Below are 13,061 nucleotides of genomic sequence, written 5' to 3'. Positions count from 1 at the left end.
TGCTGAGCACTTGTTGGCTGCTTTTTCTTCACTCTGCGGTCCAACTCATCCCAAACCATCTTAATTTGGTTGAGGTCGGGGGATTGTAGAGGCCAGGTCATCGGATGCAACACTCCATCACTCTCCTTCTTTGTAAAATAGCCCATACACAGCCTGGAGGTGTGTTGGGTCATTGTCCTGTTGAAAACAAATAATAGTCCCACTAAGCCCAAACCAGATTGGATGGCGTATCGCTGCAGATTGATGTGGTAGCCATGCTGGTTAAGTGTGCCTTGAATTCTAAATAAATCACAGACAGTGTCACCAGCAAGGTACCCCCACACCATAACACCTCCTTCACGCTTTACGGTGGGAAATACACATGCCTGGATCGTCCGTTCACCCACACCGCGTCTCACAAAGACACAGCGGCTGGAACCAAAAATCTCAAATTTGGACTCATCAGACCAAAGGACAAATTTACACCGGTCTAATGTCCATTGCTCAGGTTTATTGGCTCAAGCAAGTGTCTTCTTATTATTGGTGTCCTTTAGTAGTGGTTTCTTTGCAGCAATTTGACCATGAAGGCCTGATTCACACAGTCTCCTCTGAACAGTTGATGTTGAGATGTGTCTGTTACTTGAACTCTGTGAAGCATTTATTTGGGCAGCAATTTCGGAGGCTGGTAAACTCTAATGAACTTTTCCTCTCCAGCAGAGGTAACTCTGGGTCTTCTATTCCTGTGGTGGTCCTCATGGGAGCCAGTTTCTTCATAGCGCGTGATGGTTTTTGCAAGTTCTTGAAATTTTCCGGATTGACCGACCTTCATGTCTTAAAGTAATAATGGACTGTCGTTTCTCTTTGCTTCTTTGAGCTGTTCTTGCCATAATATGGATTTGGTCTTTTACCAAATAGGGCCATCTTCTGTATACCACCTCTACCTTGTCACAACACAACTGATTGGCTCAAACGCATTAAGGAAAGAAATTCCACAAATTCACTTTTAACAAGGTACACCTGTTAATTGAAATGCATTCCAGTTGACTACCTCATGAAGCTGGTTGAGATAATGCCAAGAGTGTGCAAAGCTGTAATCAAGGCAAAGGGTGGCTACTTTGAAGAATCTAAAATCAAAAATGTATTTTGATTTGTTTAACACTTTTGGGGTTACTTCATGATTCCATATGTGTTATTTCATAGTTTTGATGTCTTCACTATTATTCTACAATGTATAAAATAGTAAAAAATAAAGAAAAACCCTTAAATGAGTAGGTGTTCTAAAACTTTTGACCGGTAGTGTGTATATATATTATTATAATTTTCTTAGCTAAACAGGTGGGTCTCTGCCCCTCCGCCACAGGGCAGAGGTATGGTTTCTCTACCAATATTCTGTATTCTGACCTTGACTTAATTCTCTCATAATTCCACCACCTTTTTCATTTCCGATAGAAATAACACCATTCTCTATGCACTGTAATTTATAAATTGATAAGAGCTATTGATAAGAGCTAGTTAAAATGAGTAATCATTTTGGATAAGGGGATTGTAAATACAAATAGCAATTGTTGTAGATAATTTTTCCTTCTGATTTATGGAGACAAATTTAAAATCAGTCATAATATAAGCTGAAACGCATATCCATGGGTGAATTAGATTTAATTTCTTCCCGGGACTGGGACTTCCTATGTGTTCACTCGCATAAAAAAATGTATGGGCTTAATCATATAAACTCAGTAAAAGAAGAAACGTCCCTTTTTCAGGATCCTGTCTTTCAAAGATAATTAGTAAAAATCCAAACAACTTCACAGATCTTCATTGTAAAGGGTTTCAACACTGTTTCCCATGCTTGTTCAATGAATCATAAACAATTTATTAACATGCACCTGTGGAATGGACGTTAAGACTCTAACAGCTTACAGACGGTATGCAATTAAGGTCATAGTTATGAAAACTTAGGACAGTAAAGAGGCCTTTCTACTGACTCTGAAAAACACCAAAAGAAAGTGTCACGCCCTGACCATAGAGAGCCCTTGTTTCTCTGTGGTGTAGAAGGTCAGGGCGTGACTAGAGGGTAGTCTAGTTTAATATTTCTATGTTGTGTTCTAGTTTATATTTTCTAGTTTATATTTTCTATGTTGGTGTTTTGTATGATTCCCAATTAGAGGCAGCTGGTAATCATTGTCTCTAATTGGGGATCATATTTAAGTAGCTATTTTTCCCACCTGTGTTTGTGGGATATTGTTTTGTGTTTGTGCCTGTGCACCACGTCGTCACGTTTAGTTGTTCGTTTATTTGATTTATTTGTTTTTGCTTGAAGTTTCACTTTGGAATAAAGATGTTGAACTCTACACACGCTGCGCCTTGGTCCCGTTCTTACGACAGCCGTGACAGAATATACCACCAAACCAGGAACAAGCAGCATGTTCACCAGGTGAAGGAGTTTTGGACATGGGAAGAAGTGATGGGTGGATGCGAGATCCTTCCTTGGTGGCAGACAGTAGGTAATGATGGAGGAAGGCGACGACGCCGAGGTTCGCAGCCACAGAAAGCCCAAGGACAACCCCAATAATTTTTTTGGGGGGGCACAAGGGGTGGCCGGTCGAGCCGAGGAGAGTGCCAGAGCCCGAATGGCAAACTCTGGAGGAGTGTGTCGTCAGACCACGGCCACAGAAACCCCAAGATTTCTTTTGGGGGGGGGCACATGGATCTGGCGGCTGAGAAGAGGGAAGAGCCAGAGACCACATGGGAGGAGATAGAGAGGTGGTCGGTCGACCCAAGGAGAGTACCAGAGCCCGCCTGGGATTCGATGGAACAGTGTGAGGAGGGATACCGGAGAATGGAGTTGGCTAGGAGTATGTGGCAACGCAGGCGGTCTGAAGATCGGGTCATCAGTCCGGTGCCATCTGTGCCGGCTCAACGCACCAGATCTCCATTGCGCCTCCCCAGCCCGGTACGTCATGTGCCTGCTCCCTGCACTCGCCCTGAAGAGCCAGAGACCGTCAGGGAGGCAATGGGGAAGTTGGGAGAGAGATGTTGTGCAAGTGTGTTCTGCTCAACATCCGACCAGAGGATCCGGTTAGCAGTCTTGTGCAACCTGTGCCGGCCCCACGCATCAGGCCTCCAGTGCACCTCCCCAGTCCGGTACGTCCTGTGCCTGCTCCTCGCACTCGCCCTGAAGTGCGTGTCCCCATTTCTCTCTGCCTCCTTCTTTCCACTCCTCTCCTCTTTTGACCTCACCCTCTCACCGTCCCCCCCTACTCACAAGGCAGGCAATACGCTTGACCTCATCTTTACTAGATGCGGTTCTTCTACTAATCTCACTGCAACTCCCCTCCAAGTCTCCGACCACTACCTTGTATCCTTTTCCCTCTCGCTCTCCTCCAACACTACTCACTCTGACCCTACTCTGATGGTATTGCGCCGTCGCAACCTTCGCTCTCTCTCTCCTGCTACTCTCTCCTCTTCCATCCTATCATCTCTTCCCTCTGCTCAATCCTTCTCAAACCAATCTCCTGATTCTGCCTCCTCAACCCTCCTCTCCTCCCTTTCTGCATCCTTTGACTCTCTATGTCCCCTATCCTCCCGGCCGGCTCGGTCCTCCCCTCCTGCTCCGTGGCTTGACGACTCATTGCGAGCTCACAGAACAGGGCTCCGGGCAGCCGAGCGGAAATGGAGGAAAACTAGCCTCCCTGCGGACCTGGCATCTTTTCACTCCCTCCTCCACATTTTCTTCCTCTGTTTCTGCTGCTAAAGCCACTTTCTACCACTCTAAATTCCAAGCATCTGCCTCTAACCCTAGGAAGCTCTTTGCCACCTTCTCCTCCCTCCTGAATCCTCCTCTCCCTACCCCCCCTCCTCCCTCTGACTTTGTCAACCATTTTGAAAAGAAGGTTGACGACATCCGATCCTCGTTTGTTAAGTCAAACGACACCGCTGGTCCTGCTCACATTGCCCTACCCTATGCTTTGACCTCTTTCTCCCCTCTCTCTCCAGATGAAATCTTGCGACTTGTGACGGCCGGCCGCCCAACAACCTGCCCGCTTGACCCTATCCCCTCCTCTCTTCTCCAGACCATTTCCGGAGACCTTCTCCCTTACCTCACCTCGCTCATCAACTCATCCTTGACCGCTGGCTACGTCCCTTCCGTCTTCAAGAGAGCGAGAGTTGCACCCCTTCTCAAAAAACCTACACTCGATCCCTCTGATGTCAACAACTACAGACCAGTATCCCTTCTTTCTTTTCTCTCCAAAACTCTTGAGCGTGCCGTCCTTGGCCAGCTTTCTTGCTATCTCTCTCAGAATGACCTTCTTGATCCAAATCAGTCAGGTTTCAAGACTGGTCATTCAACTGAGACTGCTCTTCTCTGTGTCACGGAGGCTCTCCGCACTGCTAAAGCTAACTCTCTCTCCTCTGCTCTCATCCTTTTAGACCTATCTGCTGCCTTTGATACTGTGAACCATCAGATCCTCTTCTCCACCCTCTCCGAGTTGGGCATCTCCGGCGCGGCTCACTCTTGGATTGCGTCCTACTTGACAGGTCGCTCCTACCAGGTGGCGTGGCGAGAATCCGTCTCCGCACCACGTGCTCTCACCACTGGTGTCCCCCAGGGCTCAGTTCTAGGCCCTCTCCTATTCTCGCTATACACCAAGTCACTTGGCTCTGTCATATCCTCACATGGTCTCTCCTATCATTGCTACGCAGACGACACACAATTAATCTTCTCCTTTCCCCCTTCTGATAACCAGGTGGCGAATCGCATCTCTGCATGTCTGGCAGACATATCAGTGTGGATGACGGATCACCACCTCAAGCTGAACCTCGGCAAGATGGAGCTGCTCTTCCTCCCGGAGAAGGACTGCCTGTTACATGATCTCGCCATCACGGTTGACAACTCCATTGTGTCCTCCTCCCAGAGTGCTAAGAGCCTTGGCGTGACCCTGGACAACACCCTGTCGTTCTCCGCTAACATCAAGGCGGTGACCCGATCCTGTAGGTTCATGCTCTACAACATTCGCAGAGTACGACCCTGCCTCACACAGGAAGCGGCGCAGGTCCTAATCCAGGCACTTGTCATCTCCCGTCTGGATTACTGCAACTCTCTGTTGGCGGGGCTCCCTGCCTGTGCCATTAAACCCCTACAACTCATCCAGAATGCCGCAGCCCGTCTGGTGTTCAACCTTCCCAAGTTCTCTCACATCACCCCGCTCCTCCACACACTCCACTGGCTTCCAGTTGAAGCTCACATCTGCTACAAGACCATGGTGCTTGCCTACGGATCTGTGAGGGGAACGGCACCTCCGTACCTTCAGGCTCTGATCAGTCCCTACACCCAAAGAAGGGCACTGCGTTCATCCACCTCTGGCCTGCTCGCCTCCCTACCTCTGCGGAAGCACAGTTCCCGCTCAGCCCAGTCAAAACTGTTCGCTGCTCTGGCACCCCAATGGTGGAACAAGCTCCCTCACGACGCCAGGACAGTGGAGTCAATCACCACCTTCCGGAGACACCTGAAACCCCACCTCTTTAAGGAATACCTGGGATAGGATTAAGTAATCCTTCTAATCCTCACCCCCCACCCTCCCCCCAAAAAAAGATATAGATGTACTATTGTAAAGTGGTTGTTCCACTGGATATCATAAGGTGAATGCACCAATTTGTAAGTCGCTGTATAAGAGCGTCTGCTAAATGACGTAAATGTAAATGTAAACATGTGCGCCTGGCACCTACTACCACGCCCCGTTCAATGGCACTTCAATCTTTTGTCTTGCCTATTCACCCTCTGAATGGTACACATACACAATCTAAGTCTCAATTGTCTCAAGGCTTAAAAATCCTTCTTTAACCTGTCTCCTCCCCTTCATCTGCACTTACTGAAGTGGATTTAACAAGTGACATCAATAACGGATCATAGCCTTCACGTGTTCTTCATGTTTTGTATACACAGTGTATATAACAAATCTCTGTCAAGGTGTTACTATTAATTCTGCTAGATTATACTGGAATGCATCACTGAACTGGAACTCATTTTTTGTTGTTGTCTAGCAAATATTGTATATCTAACAAGGTGAAAGAAGTATCATATAAACTCATTTACAGTCTACCCTGTAAAGACCTTTATTGTATACAAAATCAAAATTTCTATAGATGACAAATGTGTGTTTTGTGGTTGTGACGCAGGGACTCTTGATTAAAAAAAATTGGACTGCTCTCATGTCAGAAGGTTTTTAATTGAGCTAGAATACTTTATTTTAAGGGGAACTACTGTTAATGTTTATTTATTTTGATTTTGATCCCACTGATATAGACCCATGATTCAATTTTAATTGTTAATTTGATTATTTTTCTTGGAAGATTCTTTATTCATAACCTCTTCAGCGTCTCATCCCGTCAGCGGGATCAAAGACCAGCGAAAAATCATATCGCCAATTAGCATTAAAAAAAATCATAATTTAAAAATATATATATATATTTTTTTTTTTACAAACTTTTTTTTACAAACTTCATCAGATGACACACCTAGGACATCATGTTATACAATGCATGCATTATTTTGTTCAATAAAGGTCATATTTATATATAAAAACAGCATTTTACATCGGCGTCTGACGTTGACTAAATAATTTCCCCTCAAATGCGTCCCGGTAAACAATGCTACAATACCCTAAATTACTATCCGATAACGATTTTTTAAATTTATATTGTCAATCTAACATTTATAGATGAATATCTCTTGAGAACACCTGTCATACCAGATTTTAAATTAACTTTACTGGGTAATCACACTTTGCGATAAAAGGAGATGCGATACTCAGAAAATGAGCTAATATACAGAGCTCGGCGCCATCTTGGAACAATCGCATGTCACATCTCATCTTGTATAATATTGTCAATAATCGCCTACCTTTAGTTGTCTTCATCAGAAAGCATCCCAGGTCCACAACAGATGTATTTTCGGTCGAAAAAGTCCATACTTCACGTTCCATTAGCCTGCTGTTGGTAGCGCGTCCTAGGGCTCTCTCCAAGCGCAGGGCTGAAGTTCCGATAAAATGAGATTCTCCCGCCTGTAGGTTCGTTCAAAAATGTCAAACGTTGTAAAACATTAATCTTCAGGGCCTGTAACACCAAGAGAGCCAATAAGATTCGAGGGGGATGATTTCATTGCCTTTAAAACCGTTTCCAAAGGTGGGGGTAGACATGGCCGCCGGCGTCATAATGGTGATGGCCCATCCCCTGTGACCAATTTCCAATGACTCTCATTCACTGAGTTTCGACTGTATAAGGCTCAAACCACTGTGAAAAGACTGGCGACATCTAGTGGAAGCAATAGGAAGTGCTCACTGAACCATGGTTAACGGTGTGATTTATAGGGAAAGATGAGAAGTCGAGTCCACAATTCTGAATTCCACTTCCTGTTTCAATCGGTCTCGGGGTTTTGACTGCCATTTGAGTTCTGTTATACTCACAGACACCATTCAAACAGTTTTAGAAACTTTAGGGTGTTTTCTATCCATATATAATAAGTATATGCATGCCCTAGCTTCTGAGTTTGATTAGTAGGCCGTTGAAAATGGGAACGATTTTTTTTCAAAATGCGCTGTGGCGCCCCCTATCCTTAAGGGGAACTACTGTTAATGTTTATTTATTTTGATTTTGACCCCACTGATATAGACCCATGATTCAATTTTAATTGTTAATTTGATTATTTTTCTTGGAAGATTCTTTATTCATAAGATGAACTGGGCGGAGCACAAACCTCTCTTTAAATTATTTAAGATAGAACTGAAACATTATTTTTAAATTATCAGTAAATGTAGAAACAAAAAAAGGAGTATGTACCATACAAATTAAAATTTACCTAAAAACTGAAATACCCCTGTCTACATTAACTTTATGTACTCCTGTCTGTATATTTCAGTTTTTACATTTTGTGTTATTGTTCAATTCAATTAAGTATTTCAAAAAAGCATTGGAGTTTAACCCCCCCAAAATATCAAAATAATAATAATACAACTTGTTTTTATCTACAGGACAGGCATTTCCACCTCTTTATGAAAAGCTGTGACCTTATGCATTTTTATTGTGTGGCCTTTTAACTTGCAGTGATGAGACTCAAGCCAAATGGATAGGCTACTGCAGCCTGGAGCATGTGATGATGATGATGATGCAAAGCATTGCGCAATGACACTCGCACCAAATTTAACCATTGTGCACTCTCAAATGTTTACATTTTATGCCCTGACTTTCTCTGTTTCTTTTTTTAATTTGTTTAAAAAAAAATATATATATATATGACTATTTCGGTCATGTTAAATATTAGCCACTATCAGTATCGACTGTCAGTAATAATCACACATATTTAACTGGCAATTTATCATTGTTTTGTTTACCTTCATTTGCTTCCTCTGTAAACGCTGTCATGTCCGTGTGGTTGTTGCTGACGATCCATAGCAATAGAAGATTGTAAAAATTAAAAAAAATTAACATGTAGAATAATTAAATCATTATGCAGCACAGACCAAGCCGTAACAGTTTGAACCTGAGGCATGGCGCAATACTTGGCTGTGTCATCACACAGTTTCATGGACAGTGCGTGCAATAGGCCAGGGTATACTATTCTCCCTATTATAATTCTATGTACACTTATCTTCCAACATTATCATGGGTTGAAGAACTGAATGTGGCAATTTTCTGAATTCATCAAACCACCGTTTGTGTGTGTGTGCTTAAAGGCTCTCCAAACCCTATTTTTCCATGAAATGTTTCATGGAAAAGTCCCTAAACATACAGTGTATTCGGAAAATATTCAGACCCCTTGACTTTTTCTACATTTTGTTACATTACAGCCTTATTCTAAAATTGATTTTTTTTTAAAGTATAATCAATCTACACACAATACCCCATAATGACAAAACTTGCATAGTTAAATAAAGGTTAAATAAATAAAATAAATACATTTGCTATGAGACTCGAAATTGAGCTCAGGTGCTTCCTGTTTCTATTGATCATCCTTGAGATGTTTCTACAACTTGATTGGACCTGTGGTAAATTCAATGATTGCACATGTTTTTGAAAGGAATTGTCCGTAGAGATCCGAGACAGGATTGTGTCGAGGCACAGCTCTGTGGAAGGGTACCAAAAACGTTCTGCAGCATTGAAGGTACCCAAGAATACAGTGGCCTCCATCATTCTTAAATGGAAGAAGTTTGGAACCACCAAGACTCTTCCTAGAGCTGGCCACAAGGCCAAACTGAGAAATTGAGGGAGAAGGGCCTTGGTCAGGGAGGTGACCAGGAACCGCTGGTCACTCTGATAGAGCTCCAGAGTTCCTCTGTGGAGATGGGAGAACCTTCCAGAAGGACAACAATCTCTGCAGCACTCCACCAATCAGGCCTTTATGGTAGAATGGCCAAACAGAAGCCACTCTTCAGTAAAAGGCAAATGACAGCCCGCTTGGAGTTTGCCAAAAGGCACCTAAAGGACTCAGACCATGAGAAACAAGATTCTTTGGTCTGATGAAACCAAGATTGAACTCTTTGGCCTGAATGCCAAGCGTCTTGTCTGAAGGAAACCTGGCACCATCCCTACAGTGAAGCATGGTGGTGGCAGCATCATGCTGTGGGGATGCTCTTCAGCAGAAGGGAAGGGGAGACTAGTCAGAATTGAGGGAAAGATGAACAGAGCAAAGTACAGAGAGATACTTGATGAAAACCTACTCCAGAGTGCTCTGGAGCTCAGACTGGGGCAAAGGTTCACCCTCCAACTGGACAACAACCTTAAGCACACAGCCAAGAAAATGCAGGAGTGGCGTCGGGACAAGTCTCTGAATGTCCTTAAGTGGCCCAGCCAGAGCCCAGATCGAAGATCTCTGGAGAGACCTGAAAATAGCTGTGCAGTGACACTCCCCATCCAACCTGACAGAGCTTGAGAGGATCTGCAGAGAAGAATGGGAGAAACTCCCCAAATACAGTTGTGCCGCACTTGTAGTGTCATACCCAAGAAGACTCAAGGCTGTAATCGCTGCCAAATGTGCTCCAACAAAGTATTGAGTAAATGGTCTGAATAATTCAGTTTTGTATTTTTTATACATTTGAAAACATTTCTAAAAAACTGTTTTTGCTTTTTCATTATGGGGTATTGTGTGAAGATTGATGAGAATAAGAAAAAACTTTCAAAAAGCACTGTACATATTGTGAAATATCACATGCAGTGAAATGTTGTTTTACAGGGTCAGACATAGTCATACAGCACCTCTGGAGAAAATTAGGATTAAGTGCCTTGCTTAATGGCACGTCAACAGATGTTTCACCTTGTTGGTCAGGTATTTGAACCAGCTACCTTTTAGTTACTGGCCCAACACTCTAACCGCTAGGCTACCTGCCCTACGAAATGAAATACGCATAGGTTCTGAAACTCAGAAAAATATGTACATGTTTTCCATAGGCTACATTCTAATGTTGTGCCGATCAAATTGAAATTGAAGGTACACAGTATTTAAAAGGATTGCTTTGGATAAAGTAACAAAAAAACTAATTGAAGAAAATGAAAAAGACAATTATGACTCAGATTTGTTACTTTAAAATGTATGTCAAGCAAAAGTCTATGATTGCGAAGTTAAACAAATCATACGACTCTATGCACAAGGACTACTTTTAACCATTTCCATTTTAAAATGAAAAATGTTAGTCTCATCATCACTCTGTTATCGTGGAATTGCCCTGATCAAATTGGTAGGCAACCCAGTGGATGTGTTTTCTGGGATTTTATTCAATGTATTCAGAGCGCACAAGGGAGCCACAACCGCAAACCTCGTTACGCACGTGCATACAGTGCCTTCGGAAAGTATTCACACCCCTTGAATTTTTCCAAATTTTGTTGTGTTACAAAGTAGAATTAAATTGATTTCATTGTTATTTTTTTGTGAATGATCTGCACAAAATATCAAATCAAATCAAATGTATTTATAAAGCCCTTCCTGCATCAGCTGATATCTCAAAGTGCTGTACAGAAACCCAGCCTAAAACCCCAAAACAGCAAGCAATGCAGGTGTAGAAGTACGGTGGCTAGGAAAAACTCCATAGAAAGGCCAGAACCTAGGAAGAAACCTAGAGAGGAACCAGGCTATGAGGGGTAGCCAGTCCTCTTCTGGCTGTGCCGGGTGGAGATTATAACAGAACATGGCCAAGATGTTCAAATGTTCATAGATGACCAGCAGGGCCAAATAATAATAATCACAGTGGTTATCGAGGGTGCAACAGGTCAGCACCTCAGGAGTAAATGTCAGTTGGCTTTTCATAGCCGATCAAAACAAAATACCGAACAAAATACTCTGTAATGTCAAAGTGGAAGAAAAATTCTAACATTTGTAAAACATTTATGAAATATAAAACACTAATATATCTTGATTAGATAAGTATTCAACACCCTGAGTCAATACAGGTTAGAATCAATCACATTTGTCAGCGATTACCGCTGAGAGTCTTTCTGGGTAAATCTCCAAGAGATTTCCACACCTGGATTGTGCAACATTTGCTCGTTATTCTTTTCAAAATTCTTCAAACTCTGTCAAATTGGTTGAAGATCATTGCTAGTGTCACGCCTGCTCCCGCTCTCCCTCTCGAGCGCCAGACTGCCTATCATTACGCACACCTGTCACCATCGTTACGCGCACCTGCGCCTCATTGGACCCACCTGAACTCCATCATTATTTGATTGCCTCCCCATTATTTGTCTGTTTCCTCTGTTTCATCCCTGTGTCAGCATTGATGTCGTTACTTTGTCCCCTGTCCAGACGCTGTTCCTGTCCTGTTTCATGGCCGTAGTTTATCAAATGTTTTTCCTGTCTCCAGCGTCGATCCTCACAGAATGTTGACACCACAATTGGAAGCATCAGGGAGGCCTGGGGTTTTGTTGGTAATGTCAGGTCCAGGTGCCGTTGTCAATGGAACCAAGGGTGCCTCAGCTAGCTCGTCCGGCTTCCATGCCCTAGCTGGCTCGAGAGGTTTTGCTTGCCCCAGCCGGCTTGTCCAGTGCCCATGCCTCGGCCGACCCGTCAGGCTCGCCCAGTTGGGACGCCGGGTGGCGACCCTATAGGGGGGGTACTGTCATGCCTGCTCCCTCTCTGGCGCGCTAGGGCGCCAGACTGCCTATCGTTATGCACACCTATCACATTCGTTACACGCACCTGCGCCTCCTTGGACCCACCTGAACTCCATCATTATTTGATTGCCTCCCCTTTGTCTATTTATTTCCTCTGTTTCGTCCCTGTGTCAGCATTGATGTCGTTACTTTGTCCCCTGTTCAGACACTGTTCCTGGCCTGTTTCATGTCCGTAGTTTCTTAAATGTTCTCCCTGTACCTGCTTCCTGTCTCCAGCGTCAATCCTCACAGCTAGACAAACATTTTCCCGGTCTTGTCATATATTTTCAAGTAGATTTAAGTCAAACTGTACAGTAACTTGGCCACTCCGGAACATTCCCTGGTAAGCAACTCCTGTGTAGATTTGGCCTTGTGTTTTAAGTTATTGTCCTGCTGAAAGGTGAATTAATCTCCCAGTGTCTGGTGGAAAGCATACTGAACCAGGTTTTCCTCTAGGATTTTGCCTGTGCTTAGCTCCATTACGTTTCTTTTTTATCCTGAAAAACTCCCCAGTCCATAATGATTACAAGCATACCCATAACATGATGCAGCCACCATTATGCTTGAAAATATGGAGAGTGGTACTCAGTAATGTGTTGTAATGGATTTGCCCCAAATATAACAATTTGTATTGAAGACAAAAAGTGAATTGCTATGCCACATTTTTTGCAGTATTACTTTAGTGCCTTGTTCAAATCAAAGTTTATTTGTCATGTGCGCCGAATACAACAGTAGACCTTACAGTGAAATGCTTACTTACCAATAGTGCAAAAAAGGTATTAGGATTCATCTTTTGGAATATTTGTATTCTGTAAAGGCTTCCTTCTTTTCACTCTGTCATTTAGGTTAGTATTGTGGAGTAACTACAATGTTGCTGATCCGTCCTCAGTTTTCTCCTATCAGAGCCATTCAACTCTGTAACTGTTTTAAAGTCACCATTGGCCTCATTG

The sequence above is a fragment of the Salmo salar genome, chromosome ssa12, assembly GCF_905237065.1.
Source record: "Salmo salar chromosome ssa12, Ssal_v3.1, whole genome shotgun sequence".
Lineage (NCBI taxonomy): Eukaryota > Metazoa > Chordata > Actinopteri > Salmoniformes > Salmonidae > Salmo > Salmo salar.
This window is presented reverse-complemented; position numbering follows the sequence as displayed.